Consider the following 16,861-nt stretch of genomic DNA (forward strand, 5'->3'; position numbering starts at 1 on the left):
TTCAGTATTTGGAGACTCATTCAGCTCCTGCCTTAACCATTTAGCACTTGTTCTGAAAAGATGCCAAGAGACTAACCTGGTTTTAAACTGGGAAAAATGTCACTTTATGGTGACTGAAGGAATTGTCCTTGGGCACAAAATTTCGAACAAGGGAATAGAGGTAGATCAAGCTAAGGTAGAAGTAATTGAAAAATTACCACCACCTGCCAATGTTAAGGCAATCAGAAGCTTTCTGGGGCATGCAGGATTTTATAGGAGGTTTATAAAGGATTTTTCAAAAATCGCCAAACCTCTGAGCAACCTGCTAGCTGCTGACACGCTATTTATATTTGATAAAGAGTGTCTGCAGGAATTTGAGACTCTGAAAGCTAAATTGGTCACAGCACCAATCATCTCTGCACCAGACTGGACATTACCATTTGAATTGATGTGTGATGCCAGTGACCATGCCATTGGTGCAGTGTTGGGACAAAGGCATGACAAGCTTCTGCACGTCATTTACTATGCTAGCCGTGTTTTAAATGACGCACAGAAGAATTATACAACCACAGAAAAAGAGCTACTTGCAGTGGTTTACGCCATTGACAAATTCAGATCCTATTTAGTAGGATCAAAAGTGATTGTGTATACTGATCATGCTGCACTTAAATATCTACTCACAAAGCAGGATTCAAAACCCAGACTTATAAGATGGGTGTTGCTTCTGCAAGAGTTTGATATAGAAATAAGAGACAGAAAAGGGACAGAGAATCAAGTAGCAGATCACCTGTCCCGAATAGAACCAGTAGAAGGGGCGTCCCTCCCTCTCACTGAGATCTCTGAAACCTTTCCGGATGAGCAACTCTTTGCCATCCAGGAAGTGCCGTGGTTTGCAGACATTGCAAACTACAAGGTAGTGAGATTCATACCCAAAGAGTACAGTAGGCTGCAATCAAAGAAATTGATCACAGATGCAAAGTACTATCTTTGGGATGAACCATATCTCTTCAAGAGATGTGCAGACGGAGTAATCCGTAGATGTGTGCCTAAGGAAGAAGCGCAAAAGATTCTATGGCACTGCCATGGATCACAGTATGGAGGACATTTTGGAAGTGAGCGAACAGCCACAAGAGTCCTCCAAAGTGGCTTCTACTGGCCCACTCTTTATAAAGATTCCCGAGCATTTGTGCTTAATTGTGACAGTTGCCAAAGATCAAGCAACCTACCTCACAGTTATGCGATGCCTCAACAAGGGATCTTGGAGATTGAGTTGTTTGATGTATGGGGCATTGACTTCATGGGACCTTTCCCACCATCATACTCAAACACTTATATTCTGGTGGCAGTGGATTATGTATCCAAATGGGTGGAGGCTATTGCAACACCCACTAATGACACTAAAACAGTGTTAAAATTCCTCCAGAAACACATCTTCAGCAAATTTGGTATCCCTAGAGTATTAATCAGTGATGGGGGCACTCATTTCTGCAATAAACAGCTTTACTCTGCTCTGGTACGTTATGGAGTTAGCCACAGGGTAGCTACTCCATATCACCCACAAACTAATGGGCAAGCTGAAGTCTCAAATAGAGAACTCACAAGAATCCTGGAACGGACTGTAATTAACCGTAGAAGGGATTGGGCAAGAAGCCTGGATGATGCTCTGTGGGCATACAGAACAGCATTCAAGACCCCTATAGGGACCTCTCCATACCAGCTTGTGTATGGAAAGGCATGTCACTTGCCAGTGGAACTGGAACACAAGGCCTACTGGGCAACCAGATTCCTAAACCTTGATGCCAAGTTAGCTGGAGAAAAACGATTGCTCCAGTTAAATGAGCTAGAGGAATTTAGACTCAATGCTTTCGAGAATGCAAAAATATACAAAGAGAAAGCGAAAAGATGGCATGATAAGAAATTGTCATCCAGAGTCTTTGAGCCGGGGCAGAAAGTTCTGCTATTTAATTCTAGGCTCAAATTATTCCCTGGGAGATTAAAATCCCGGTGGAGAGGTCCATATGTAATTACAAGTGTATCACCATATGGATACGTAGAGCTTCAGGATAATGACTCTAACAAAAAGTTCATTGTTAATGGATAGAGAATTAAACATTATCTTGAAAGTAACTTCGAGCAAGAATTCTCAAAACTGAGACTTGATTAGAGCTCAGTGGTAGTCTAGCTAAAGACAATAAAGAAGCGCTTGCTGGAAGATCATGTTTCAATTTTCTAATTTTATGTTTCAATTCATAATTTCTTGCATAAACATGTTTTAAAATATCATTCTTCAATTCCAAAAATTTTAATCCTAATTTCTAAAAACACTAATTTCTAAAATCCCTTTTTCAAAAATATCAAATATATCTTAATCCATAAACACAAATCTTTTTCAAACTCATCATATCTTTTGAATTTCGAAATAGCCTCTCCTTCTATTCCTCTCCTTTCCTTTCTTTTGCTTGAGGACAAGCAAACCTCTAAGTTTGGTGTGATTTGCCATGATCACTGAGCTAAAACTCATTAAGATCATGGCACCTAAGGGAACAGGAAGAGCAAGGATGTGAACTTAAGGGAGCTGAAGCGTCAGAAATTAATTCTTGAAGGCACCCCACAGACTAGAGGAACATCCACTTCCCAAAACACAGGTCTTTGAGTTCTAATCTTTGCCTTAACTCTGTGATAACTGTTCTTATTAGAAATTTACCTTAGAAGTTATATATTAGTAGTAGTAATTAGTATCTCTACTTTGATTTTAATTCCAATTAAGTTATAATTTATTTTTCTCATCATCATCAAACATGAATAAAATAGTAGATTTTTAGAATAAAGAGGCAATATTTTTTCGAGTTCTTAATAAGAAAAATTCTAATTAATTATATGTGGTGGCAATACTTTTTGTCTTCTGAATGAATGCTTGAACAGTGCATATTTTTGATATTGAATTTTATGAATGTTAAAATTGTTGGCTCCTGAAAGAATGATGAACAAGAGAAATGTTATTGATGATCTGAAAAATCATGAAAGTGATTCTTGAAGCAAGAAAAAGCAGTGAAAAAGCAAAAGCTTGTGCGAAAAAAAAAGGAATAAAATAGAAAGAAAACGAAAAAGCAAGCAGAAAAAGCCAATAGCCCTTAAAACCAAAAGGCAGGGGTAAAAAGGATCCAAGGCTTTGAGCATCAATGGATAGGAGGGCCCAAGGAAATAAATCCAGGCCTAAGCGGCTAAATCAAGCTGTCCCTAACCATGTGCTTGTGGCATGCAGGTCCAAGTGAAAAGCTTGAGACTGAGTGGTTAAAGTCGTGATCCAAAGCAAAAAGAGTGCGCTTAAGAACTCTGGACACCTCTAATTGGGGACTTTAGCAAAGCTGAGTCACAATCTGAAAAGGTTCACCCAGTTATGTGTCTGTGGCATTTATGTATCCGGTGGTAATACTGGAAAACAAAATGCTTAGGGCCACGGCCAAGACTCAATAAGTAGCTGTGTTCAAGAATCAACATACTATACTAGGAGAGTCAATAACACTATCTGAATTCTGAGTTCCTATGGATGCCAACCATTCTGAATTTCAAAGGATAAAGTGAGATGCCAAAACTGTTCAGAAGCAAAAAGCTACAAGCCCCACTCATCTAATAAGAATCTGAGCTTCACTTAAAACTCCGAGATATTATTGCTTCTTAATTTCTTTTCATCCTATTTTATTTATCTAGTTGCTTGAGGACAAGCAACAGTTTAAGTTTGGTGTTGTGATGAGCGGATATTTTATACGCTTTTTGGGGGTAATTTCATGTAGATTTTAGTATGTTTTAATTAATTTTTAGTAGAATATTATTAGTTTTTAGGCAAAAATCATATTTCTGGACTTTACTATGAGTTTGTGTGTTTTTTTGTGATTTCAGGTATTTTCTGGCTGAAATTGAGGGAGCTGAGCAAAAATCTGAGTTAGGCTGAAAAAGGACTGCTGATGCTGTTGGATTCTGACCTCCCTGCACTCGAAATGGATTTTTTCGAGCTACAGGAGTCCAATTGGCACGCTCTCAACGGCGTTAAAAAGTAGACATCTAGAGCTACTAGTCCATACTTTGCGCGAAGATAGATGACGTAACTTGGCGTTGAGCGCCAAGTACATGCTGCTGTCTGGAGTTAAACGCCAGAAAAATGTCATGATCCGGAGTTGAACGCCCAAAACACGTTATAACTTGTAGTTCAACTCCAAGAAAGGCCTCAACTCGTGGATAGCTCTAGTCCCAGCCCCAGCACACACCAAGTGGGCCCCAGAAGTGGATTTCTGCACCAATTGTCTTAGTCTACTCATTTTCTGTAAACCTAGGTTACTAGTTTACTATTTAAACAACTTTTAGAGACTTATCTTGTACCTCATGACATTTTCAGATCTGAATTACATACTTTTTGACGGCATGAGTCTCTAAACTCCATTGTTGGGGGTGAGGAGCTCTGCGGCGTCTCGATGATTTAATACAATTCCTTTGTTTTCCATTCAAACACGCTTGTTCTTATCTAAGATGTTCATTCGCGCTTAATTATAGAGAGGGTGATGATCCGTGACACTCATCACCTTCCTCAATCCATGAACGTGTGCCTGACAACCACCTCCGTTCTACATCAGATTGAATGAGTATCTCTTAGATTCCTTAATCAGAATCTTCGTGGTATAAGCCGGATTGATGGCGGCATTCATGAGGATCCGGAAAGTCTAAACCTTGTCTGTGGTATTCCGAGTAGGATTCTGGGATTGAATGGCTGTGACAAGCTTCAAACTCCTGAAGGCTGGGCGTTAGTGACAGACGCAAAAAAATCAATGGATTCTATTCCAACCTGATTGAGAACCGACAGATGATTAGCCGTGCTGTGACAGAGCATAGGAACGTTTTCACTAAGAGGATGGGAAGTAGCCATTGACAACGGTGACACCCTACATAGAGCTTGCCATGGAAGGGACTTTGTGTGTGGAGAAGGATTTCAAGGAAGAGTTGAAGTCAGAGGACAAAGCATCTCCAAAACTCCAACATATTTCTCATTACTGCACAACAAGTAACGCTATTATTCTCTTTTATTTTTCCAATCTAATAATTCCAACTGATAACTTTAATTAATATCCTGACTAAGAATAATAAAATAAACATAGATTGCTTCAAACCAATAATCTCTGTGGGATCGACCCTTACTCACGTAAGGTATTACTTGGACGACCCAGTGCACTTGCTGGTTAGTTGTACGGATTACAAATTCGTGCACTAAGCAGTTACAATCTTTAGTGGGCTCAGCTTCGAAAGAAGTATGAATTAGGCATGGGCGTTAGTGAAGTTAACGTTAAGTGACATTGTGGGTTCGAGAACGTTAGTGGCAATCACATTTTTCACTAACGTTCCAACCCCATATAGTCCATGTTAACTCCAACGTTAGTGGCACCAACGTTACTACTAACGTAGCCTTGTAAACCTTCGCAAGCGTTATTGGGACTCACCTTTCCCAATAACGTTGCCTTATAAACCTTCGCAAGCGTTATTGGGACTCACCTTTCATGTTAGTGGTCTTAACGTGACCACTAACGTGGGCAATGCTAGTTTGATCCAACGTTAGTGATAAAGGTGAGTGTCACTAACGTTGGCATTGTTCCTCTCTTCCACGTTAGAGTTCACGTTAACTAAGTTAACGTGACTCTTAATGTGGCTTATTGCCAAATCTTGGAAAGTTAGTGATGTTCACGTTTACCACTAACGTTGGAGCTTTCTTTTGTCTCCACGTTAACTACCACGTTAACCTAGTTAACGTGGCAATTAACGTGGGCTTATGATGGCTTTGCAGGCATTAGTGGTGATCATTTTTCTCATTAACGTTGCAAGCTATTTACCATTCCACGTTAGTGGTCACGTTAACTAGATTAACGTGAGTACTAACGTGGTTCTTCCTTGCTTCCTTTGTCCTGAAATCAAGCAAATAAAGTGCATCAAAGCTCTAGCCAAAGTCATGATATTATGCCTCATCAATTTATCATTCAATTCTAGCAAAAATCCTCATGAAATCATGTGAAATTCACAATAGTTTCCTGAATCAAGGTGTAAGTGTATTTTCATCCAAAACTTGCCTTATTCACTAAGAAAATGCATGAAACTAACCTAAAACAGTAAAGAAAAGGTCAGTGAAACTGGCCTAGATGCCCTGGCATCAGTTGTTGTCCGCTGTCGTCTTCTCGGACCAGTAATGAGGCTACTGCCCGATTTCCTACTGCGAGGTTGATGCTAGGGCATCTTGGCTAGTTTTACTAGCCATTTTTTGTATGCTTTAGGTTGGTTTCATGCATTTTCTTAGGAAATAAGCAAGTATTTTGTTGAAAATGCAATCATACCATGATTCAAGAAAACATTGTGAATTTTGAATGAATTTATAAGAATTATGCATGAATTGAATGATAAAATGGATGAAGCATGATCCCATGATTAAGAGCAAGACTTTGATGCACTTTGTTTGATTGATTTCAGGTAACAAGAAGCAGAGAAGAGCCACGTTAGTGGCTACGTTAATGCCACCAATGTGGCTATTAACGTGGAAGAATAGAAAAGCCCCAACGTTAGTGAGAAAGTTAATGGCATTAACGTGGAAGGAAGGAAAGTTTGGAACGTTAGTGGTAAAAGTAAACACCACTAACGTTAGCAAATGGCAAGAAGACCCACGTTAGTTTCCACGTTAGTTTCCCCGTTAGTTACAATAACGTGGTAACTAACGTGGAAGGAAAGGGAAACTCCAACATTGGTGGAAAAATTGAACGCCACTAACGTTTGCAAAGCCAAGAACACCCACGTTAGTGGCCACATTAGTGCCACTAATGTGGGCATTAACGTGGAAGAAAGGAGGCAGTTGTGAAAGTTAGTAGAAAAACTGAATGCCACTAACGTTTGTGAAGCAAAGAAGGCCTACGTTAGTGCCACTAATGTGGACACTAACGTGGGCAAAATCTCACCCGGCAGCCTGACCATGCCTTCTTCAAACAAGAATAAATTGAGCCACAAAGATCCAAATAAGGTGATTCCAATCGCATTAGAAAGTATGATTCTAGAGTATTCCAAGAATATATGGCACTACATGGTGGACACAAAATTTAAGGGAGAAAACCTGCCCCGAAAGTGCAAAGATGAACATGGTATCAACCTGTAGTAAGGCCAGCTGACCTCTTCACCTTCCAAGAAGTGTAACTTGAGTTGTAGAGCTTCAAACGATGCACTTCTAATAGCGTTGGAAAGTAGACATCCAGGGAGTTCCAAAAATATATAGTAGTATGGGGTAGACATTAAGTTTGAGCTCCAGAACCTGGCAATATTAATCCCCTGAATGCTAACGTTATTGGCACTCACTTTTGCCAATAACGCCAGCGACTATGCCAGCGACCCTGTCCCCTTCAAAGGAGCATAATTTGAGTTACAGAGGTCCAATTGTGGTGATTCTAGTTGCGTTAGAAAGCTGACATCAGATTTTTCCAATGATATATAATAGTTTATAGTGGGCATGAAATTGGAGTACAAACAAGAGGCATCCTTTAAGCCCCAAAAGCACCAACTGGGTAGCAAGTGTGACGTTAGCCACACTAACTTCAGCACTAACACCACACTTGTAGCGTTAGTGTGGCAAACGGTAGCACTAACATTAGCACCTGGACCTCAACTTGATTCACTTACAAGGAACACCTAACCTCAAGGAAGCAAGCCCACAAGTATCAATCAATCAAGGCCACAAGAAGCATCTAGAATAGTTAATTTTCATTTCATTGTAATTTGCTTTTGATTTCATTTCATTTTGCAATTTAGGAGAGCCTATAAAAAGGCCTTAGTTTCTACATTAAACTCATTCGGGAATCCGGGGATTGAAAAGGGGTCTTCGGACTCCCTCCCCTCCTACACTCTTCTTCCTTTTCTCTTTTTCCTTTTCTTAGTAGTAGTTAAATTTTAGTTTGTACATTTCATTTATGAACTTTGAAGTTTCAATTTCAGTTTTAATCTTCATCTTTATTTTTCTGCACTTTCTTTCTTTTCTATTTTGATAGAGCAATGAACAACTAACTCTTTATATTGGGTTAGAGAGCTCTATTGTGATTTAATGGATCAATTGTAGTTTTTATTCTTCTTCTTCTTTCTTTTCTCTTGATTTTACTAGAGAGCTTTCGATCTTCATCTAATTGGATAATTGTCTCGGAAGTGAAATTGCTCATACTTTGATTTTCTCTGAATCTTGGAAAAGGAATGAGGAAATCATGCTAGAAATGCTCTCTCACATTAAGATTAGGTTGGAGTTTTGATGGATATTGTGACATTTAATCCTACCAATACTTTGATCTATGAATGTGTGTGGTATAATCAGTGACCAAACTTCATCTCTTCTTTTGAGCAATTAAATCAAGGAATTGGGAAATTGTTCAAGCTTAGAGAGATTACATTGCCATGGAATTGGGATCCAATCACTTAAGATTGCCTAGGAGATCAATGAATGCATTGATTGAGGAAGAGATGAGAATGAACTTGATCCAGAGGACTGCAATATCTCTTGATCCCAATGACCATTTTATTTTTAGTTCTTACATTTACTTTTCTTGCCATTTTACTTTTTTGCACTTTATTGCTTTCTTTACTTTTATGCCATTTACATTTCCTTGTTACTTATCACTCAAATATTATTCATCTAACTAGGATAATCAATTAACCATTGATTGCTTAATCCGTTATCCCTGTGGATTCGACCTCACTCTATTGCGAGATTTTACTTGACGATAATTCGGTATACTTGCCGAAGGAAAATTTGTTGAGAGACATGTTTCCGTGTATCAAGTTTATGGCGCTGTTGCCGGGTATTAATTCTGATTAACAAACTACCAATTGATTGATTTACTAGATTAGACACTTTTGTCTTTGTTTTCTTTTGTTTCTTTATTTTCTTTTGCTAACTAACTATTTGTGATATTGCCTCACTAGGAATTTCCTAATCTGTGACAAGGGAAATTCCAATCTCTTTTATCTTGGTAATTGTTATTTGATACAGAGTAATTTGAAGAAAAATAGAGTATATATCATCTTTTGATCAATCAAGTTACTTGGGATACTTCTCACCACCACAAAATAATTCATGGTATTATAATAATGGTGGTTCAGAATATCAAAAACATGAAACGGGGTGCTTCCCAGGGTCACAAAATGGTCCATATTTTGATGACTTTGATCACTACTCAAGCTGTGCCTGGGAAGATCAAAACCAAGGAAATTTCACTTATTCACACCCCATTCATCAAGAGCCATCATCCTTTAATTATTCAACCTCACCTCCTAGCTTTTCAGATCAAAACCTTTCACCACTTGGATATGCCTCAACATAAATTCCTTCCCACATCCATATAATTCATCTCACCACTCACACAATTCATTGCGTTACACACAAAATTCTTCTCACAGTCCACAAAACCCATATCATTACCCACAAGAGTCATACCACTCTCAGAACATACAATCACAAAACAACCAATTCCATTCGCAAAATAGTCACCCTCAACCTCCAAATTCCAACCCATTTGCACACCCTCCCCTCGAGGATAAGCTATCAAGGATAGAGAACCTATTGGCAATTCTCTTGGAAGAATCTAAGGACGTGAGGACTTTCAAAGAGGAAGTAAAATCCATTATGCAGAACTAGGGGGCTGCCCTTAAGAAGCTTGAGGCACAAGTTGGATATCTATCAAAGCAAATCACTACCCACAATTCTCTCAGTGGTACCATGGCAAACCCAAGGGAGGAATCAGAAGAACAAGCAAAGGAGGCACCCATACCAAGTGAGATTTCTATGAAGAAGGAGGAGGTTATGTGAGTATATAAACCCAAAGCTCCATACCCACAGAGGCTACTAAGGGTGATAAAGGAACATGCAAACTCACTCCCAAAAGGCTCAATGCAACACCATGCAGAAGAAAGGCAGGAAGTCAATCAAGGGAGTCCACATTACTCTAATGACATAGAGAGTTGCATAAAGGGTGAGTTCATTGAACCACCAATTCAAGAAGCTCTTGATAAAGAAGACACTCCAACCATCATACAACACCCAGGTTCTGAAATCAAGGTGGTGAAGGCAATCAACATGAGCACTAAAAAGAGGATGGTGACCAAGAAAAGAAGGATAATATCCATGAAGAAGAAAAGGTCAACCAAAAGCCATCCCATCTCTACCCCCAACAGGCAAGTTTACTCAAGCTAACAACAAAAGAAAGCTTGCTGGGGAGAGACACTCAAAACAAGGGGCATTAACTGGCTCCTCTTTCCTCTTGAGGTCATTCCTCTTAACAAACTGGAAGAAGAGGAAGAAAGTCATGAACAACATGTCAAGCTAATGATATTAAAAGATCGCTTGTTGGGAGGCAACCCAACCGTAGGTAACATTTCTTTGCTTTGCTTAGTTTACTTTCAATAATTTGGCATATGATTGCATTCTAAGTTTGGTGTTGCCATGCAACAATTTGATTTTCAATCTTCACTGGGTACTTTCAACATTCTAAATTGAGAGTGTCACACTAAGTTTGGTGTTGCCACTTATCTTTCATGCAAGGTACCAAGCACACCACTTATTAATGCAATCAAGATGTCTTTGTTTGTATCTCTTGTGTCTTTATTGTATCCTTAATCTTGCTTGCTGAAACACATGCATACCCACACTTCATTCTAAGACATTCATAATCCATCATAGACCCCATCACCACTGTTTTAATTATTGCTTGAGTATAAGCAATCATTCTAAGTTTGGTGTGGAAAGGGGAAGAATATGAGGAAAAGGGCAACAACAATGAAGATGAACTACAAGGTGGTAAAGTTCCTTTTTCCTCTTACTTATTTTCAGCACTTTAAATTGCATGATTGTCTTCTATTTTCTTTGTATGCATGTGTGATTACTCCTTGTGAATAAGCATAATTTGATATTTGATTTGTAACATGTTGCTATGATATCATGATTATCATCTTGAATTTTACTTGCACCCAATATCTCTAAGAATTCAACAAAGAAATCATTTTTTTGAAAGGAAAATGTTGAAGAATTTTATAAATCTTGGGGCAAGAAAAATATTAAGAGGAGTGGAGGTTCTGATTGTATGATTGTGTATTGAGGTTGCATGTTTGTGAAAACTTGCATTGGATCTCATAGACAGGAAATGAAGTTTAGAGAAGTATTAAGAAATTTCTCAAACATCTATTGATCCAAGACGCAGTAACAAAAGAAAAAGAAAAACAAAGAACAAGCCCAAGGCTCTGAGCATCAATTACTAGGAAGAAAAAGAAAGAAACAAAAACTCAAAGAGTTATTGTCCTAGTTAAATGCTTGTGGTGGATTTGTGTCAAAGAGAGAGGCTTGAGCAAGTATATCCTAAGGGGTGCTTCAACACCTAATACCTTAGACCAACTGGTTTGGAGTATTGATTGAAAGCTTATCTTAAAAAGTCGCTTTGAGACATGATACCTAGAGTCGAGGCCAAGATACAAAAGGAAAAGAAAAATGCTAGAAAATAAGTGCTGCTTCAAAGGTGACAATCTATAAAGAGGATTCCATAATATCATTTGAATGAAAATCCTAAGATCTAAGACTTCCAAAATGTAAGGACTAATGAGCACTGGAATCCTTGCATAAGCATACAAATTAGAGTTCACCCCACTGTCACTTATTCACTTCACCCACTAAGGCATCATAAGTAATTCTTCAATACATTCCAATTAAGAGAATTCTGTGTGCATAGTTCTTTTCATGCTTAGGGACAAGCAAGATTTAAGTTTGGTGTTGTGATGCCATGGCATCTTGGCTAGTTTTACTAGCCATTTTTTGTATGATTTAGGTTGGTTTCATCCATTTTCTTAGGAAATAAGCAAGTATTTGGTTGAAAATGCAATCATACCATGATTTAAGCAAACATTGTGAATTTTGAATGAATTCATAAGAATTATGCATGAATTGAATGATAAAATAGATGATGCATGATCCCATGATTAAAGGCAAGACTTTGATGCATTTTGTTTGATTGATTTCAGGTAACAAGAATTAGAGTAGAGCCATGTTAGTGCCACTAACATGGCTATTAATGTTGAAGAAAAGAGAAGCCCCAACGTTAGTGAGAAGGTTAATGGCATTAACGTGGAAGGAAGAAAAGATTGGAACGTTAGTGGTAAAAGTAAACACCACTAACATTAGCGAAGCGCAAGAAGACCCACGTTAGTTTCCACGTTAGTTACATTAACGTGGGAACTCACGTGGAAGGAAAGGGAAACTCCAACGTTAGTGGAAAAAGTGAATGCCACTAACACTTGCGAAGCCAAGAACACCCACATTAGTAGCCACGTTTGTGCCACTAACGTAGGCATTAACGTGGAAGAAAGGAGGCAGCTGTGAAAGTTAGTGGAAAAAGTGAACGCCACTAACGTTTGCGAAGCAAAGAAGGCCTACGTTAGTGGCCACGTTAGTGCCACTAACATGGACATTAACGTGGGCAAAATCTCACCCAACAACCTAACCATGCCTTCTTCAAACAAGAATAACTTGAGCCACAAAGCTCCAAATGAGGTGATTCTAGTCGCATTGGAAAGAAGGATTCTAGAGCTTTCCAAGCATATAGGGTACTACATGGTGGACACTAAATTTGAGGGAAAAAACCAGCCCCGAAAGTGCAAAGATGAACATGGTATCAACCTGTAGTAAGGCCAACTGACCTCTTCACCTTCCAAGAAGTGTAACTCGAGTTGTAGAGCTCTAAACGATGCGCTTCAAAATGGGTTGGAAAGTAGAAATCCAGGGCTTTCCAACAATATATAGTAGTATGAAGTGGACATTAATTTTGAGCTCTAGAACCTGGCAATATTAATCCCTTGAACGCTAACGTTATTGGCACTCACTTTTGTCAATAACGCCAGCGACTATGCCAGCGACCCTGTCCCCTTCAAAGCAGCATAACATGGGTTACAGAGGTCCAATAGAGGTGATTTTAGTTGCGTTAGAAAGCTGACATTAAGATCTTTCCAAAGATATATAATAGTCTATAGTGGGCATAAAATTGGAGTACAAACAAGAAGCATCCTTTAAGCCCCAAAAGCACCAACTGGGTAGCAAGTATGACATTAGCCACACTAACTTCAGCACTAACGCCACACTTGTAGCGTTAGTATGGCTAATGGTAGCATTAACATTAGCACCTAGACCTCAACTTGATTCACTTACAAGGCCCACCCAACCTCAAGGAAGCAAGCCCACAAGTATCAATCAATCAAGGCCACAAGAAGCATCTAGAATAGTTAATTTTCATTTCATTGTAATTTGCTTTTAATTTCATTTCATTTTGCAATTTAGGAGAGCCTATAAAAAGGCCTTAGTTTCTACAATGAACTCATTCAGGAATCCGGGGATTGAAAAGGGGTCTTCGGACTCCCTCTCCTCCTACACTCTTCTTCCTTTTCTCTTTTTCCTTTTCTTAGTAGTAGTTAAATTTTAGTTTGTACATTTCATTTATGAACTTTGAAGTTTCAATTTCAGTTTTAATCTTCATCTTTATTTTTCTGCACTTTCTTTCTTTTCTATTTTGATAGAGCAATGAACAACTAACTCTTTATATTGGGTTAGAGAGCTCTATTGTGATTTAATGGATCAATTGTAGTTTTTATTCTTCTTCTTCTTTCTTTTCTCTTGATTTTACTAGAGAGATTTCGATCTTCATCTAATTGGGTAATTGTCTCGGAAGTGAAATTGCTCATACTTTGATTTCCTCTGAACCTTGGAAGAGGAATGAGGAAATCATGCTAGAAATGCTCTCTCACATTAGGATTAGGTTGGGGGTTGGATGGATATTGTGACATTTAATCCTACCAATACTTTGATCTATGAATGTGTGTGGTATAATCAGTGACCAAACTTCATCTCTTCTCATGAGCAATTAAATCAAGGAATTGGGAAATTGTTCAAGCTTAGAGAGATTGCATTGCCAAGGAATTGGGATCCAATCACTTAAGATTGCCTAGGAGATCAATGAATGCATTGATTGAGGAAGAGATGAGAATGAACTTGATCCAGAGGACTGCAATATCTCTTGATCCCAATGACCATTTTATTTTTAGTTCTTACATTTACTTTTCTTGCCATTTTACTTTTCTGCACTTTATTGCTTTCTTTACTTTTATGCCATTTACATTTCCTTGTTACTTATCACTCAAATATGATTCGTCTAACTAGGATAATCAATTAACCATTGATTGCTTAATCCGTTATCCCTGTGGATTCGACCTCACTCTATTGCGAGATTTTACTTGACAACAATTCGGTATACTTGGCGAAGGGAAATTTGTTAAGAGACATGTTTCCGTGTATCAAGTTTATGGCGCCATTGCCGGGGATTAATTCTGATTAAGAAACTACCAATTGATTGATTTACTAGATTAGATACTTTTGTCTTTGTTTTCTTTTGTTTCTTTATTTTCTTTTGCTAACTAACTGTTTGTGATATTGCCTCACTGGGAATTTCCTCATCTGTGACAAGGGGAATTCCAATCTCTTTTATCTTGGTAATTGTTGTTTGATACAGAGTAATTTGAAGAAAAATAGAGTATAGATCAACTTTTGATCAATCAAGTTACTTGGGATACTTCTCACCACCACAAAATAATTCATGGTATTATAATAATGGTGGTTCAGAATATCAAAAACATGAAACAGGGTGCTTCCCAGGGTCACAAAATGGTCCATATTTTGATGACTTTGATCACTACTCAAGCTGTGCCTGGGAAGATCAAAACCAAAGAAATTTCACTTATTCACACCCCATTCATCAAGAGCCATCATCCTTTAATTATTCAGCCTCACCTCCTAGCTTTCTAGATCAAAACCTTTCACCACTTGGATATGCCTCAACATAAAATTCCTTCCCACATCCATATAATTCATCTCACCACTCACACAATTCATTACATTATACACAAAATTCTTCTCACAGTCCACAAAACCCATATCATTACCCACAAGAGTCATACCACTCTCAGAACATAGAATCACAAAACAACCAATTCCATTCGCAAAATAGTCACCCTCAACCTCCAAATTCCAACCCAGTTGCACACCCTCCCCTCGAGGATAAGCTATCAAGGATAGAGAACCTATTGGCAATTCTCTTGGAAGAATCTAAGGACATGAGGACTTTCAAAGAGAAATTAAAATCCATTATGCAGAACCGGGGGGGCTGCCCTTAAGAAGCTTGAGGTACAAGTTGGATATCTATCAAAGCAAATCACTACCCACAATTCTCTTAGTGGTACCATGGCAAACCCAAGGGAGGAATCAGAAGAACAAGAAAAGGAGGCATCCATACCAAGTAAGATTTCTATGAAGAAGGAGGAGGTTATGTGAGTATATAAACCCAAAGCTCCACACCCACAGAGGCTACTAAGGGTGATAAAGGAACATGCAAACTCACTCCCAAAAGGCTCAATGCAACACCATGCAGAAGAAAGGCAGGAAGTCAATCAAGGGAGTCCATATTACTCTAATGACATAGAGAGTTGCATAAAGGGTGAGTTCATTGAACCACCAATTCAAGAAGCTCTTGATGAAGAAGACACTCCAACCATCATACAACACCCAAGTTCTGAAATCAAGGTGGTGAAGGCAATCAACATGAGCACTAAAAAGAGGATGGTGACCAAGAAAAGAAGGACAATATCCATAAAGAAGAAAAGGTCAACCAAAAGCCATCCCACCTCTACCCCAACATGCAAGTTTACTCAAGCTAACAACAAAAGAAAGCTTGCTGGGGAGAGACACTCAAAACAAGGGGCATTAACTGGCTCCTCTTTCCTCTTGAGGTCATTCCTCTTAACAAACTGGAAGAAGAGGAAGAAAGTCATGAACAACATGTCAAGCTAATGACATTAAAAGATCGCTTGTTGGGAGGCAACCCAACCGTTGGTAACATTTCTTTGCTTTACTTAGTTTACTTTAAATAATTTGGCATATGATTGCATTCTAAGTTTGGTGTTGCCATACAACAATTTGATTTTCAATCTTCACTGGGTACTTGCAACAATCTAAATTGAGAGTGTCACACTAAGTTTGGTGTTGCCACTTATCTTTCATGCAAGGTACCAAGCACACCACTTATTAATGCAATCAAAATGTCTCTGTTTGTATCTCTTGTGCCTTTATTGTATCCTTAATCTTGCTTGCTGAAAGACATGCATACCCACACTTCATTCTAAGACATTCATAATCCATCATAGACCCCATCACCACTATTTTAATTATTGCTTGAGTATAAGCAATCATGCTAAGTTTGGTGTGGGAAGGGGAAGAATATGAGAAAAAGGGCAACAACAATGAAGATGAACTACAAGGTGGTAAAGTTCCTTTTTCCTCTTACTTATTTTCTGCACTTTAAATTGCATAATTGTCTTCTATTTTCTTTGTATGCATGTGTGATTACTCCTTGTGAAGAAGCATAATTTGATATTTGATTTGTAACATGTTGCTATGATATCATGATTATCATCTTGAATTTTACTTGCACCCAATATCTCTAAGAATTCAACAAAGAAATCATTCTTTTGAAAGGAAAATATTGAAGAATTTTATAAATCTTGGGGCAAGCAAAAGATTAAGAGAAGTGGAGGTTCTGATTGTATGATTGTGTATTGAGGTTGCATGTTTGTGAAAACTTGCATGGGAGCTCATAGATAGGAAATGAAGTTTAGAGAAGTATTATGAAATTTCTCAAACATCTGTTGATCCAAGAAGCAGTAACAAAAGAAAAAAAAACAAAGAACAAGCCCAAGGCTCTGAGCATCAATTACTAGGAAGAAAAAGAAAGAAACAAGAACTCAAAGA

Source organism: Arachis hypogaea, chromosome 1 (genome assembly GCF_003086295.3).
Source record: "Arachis hypogaea cultivar Tifrunner chromosome 1, arahy.Tifrunner.gnm2.J5K5, whole genome shotgun sequence".
NCBI lineage: Eukaryota > Viridiplantae > Streptophyta > Magnoliopsida > Fabales > Fabaceae > Arachis > Arachis hypogaea.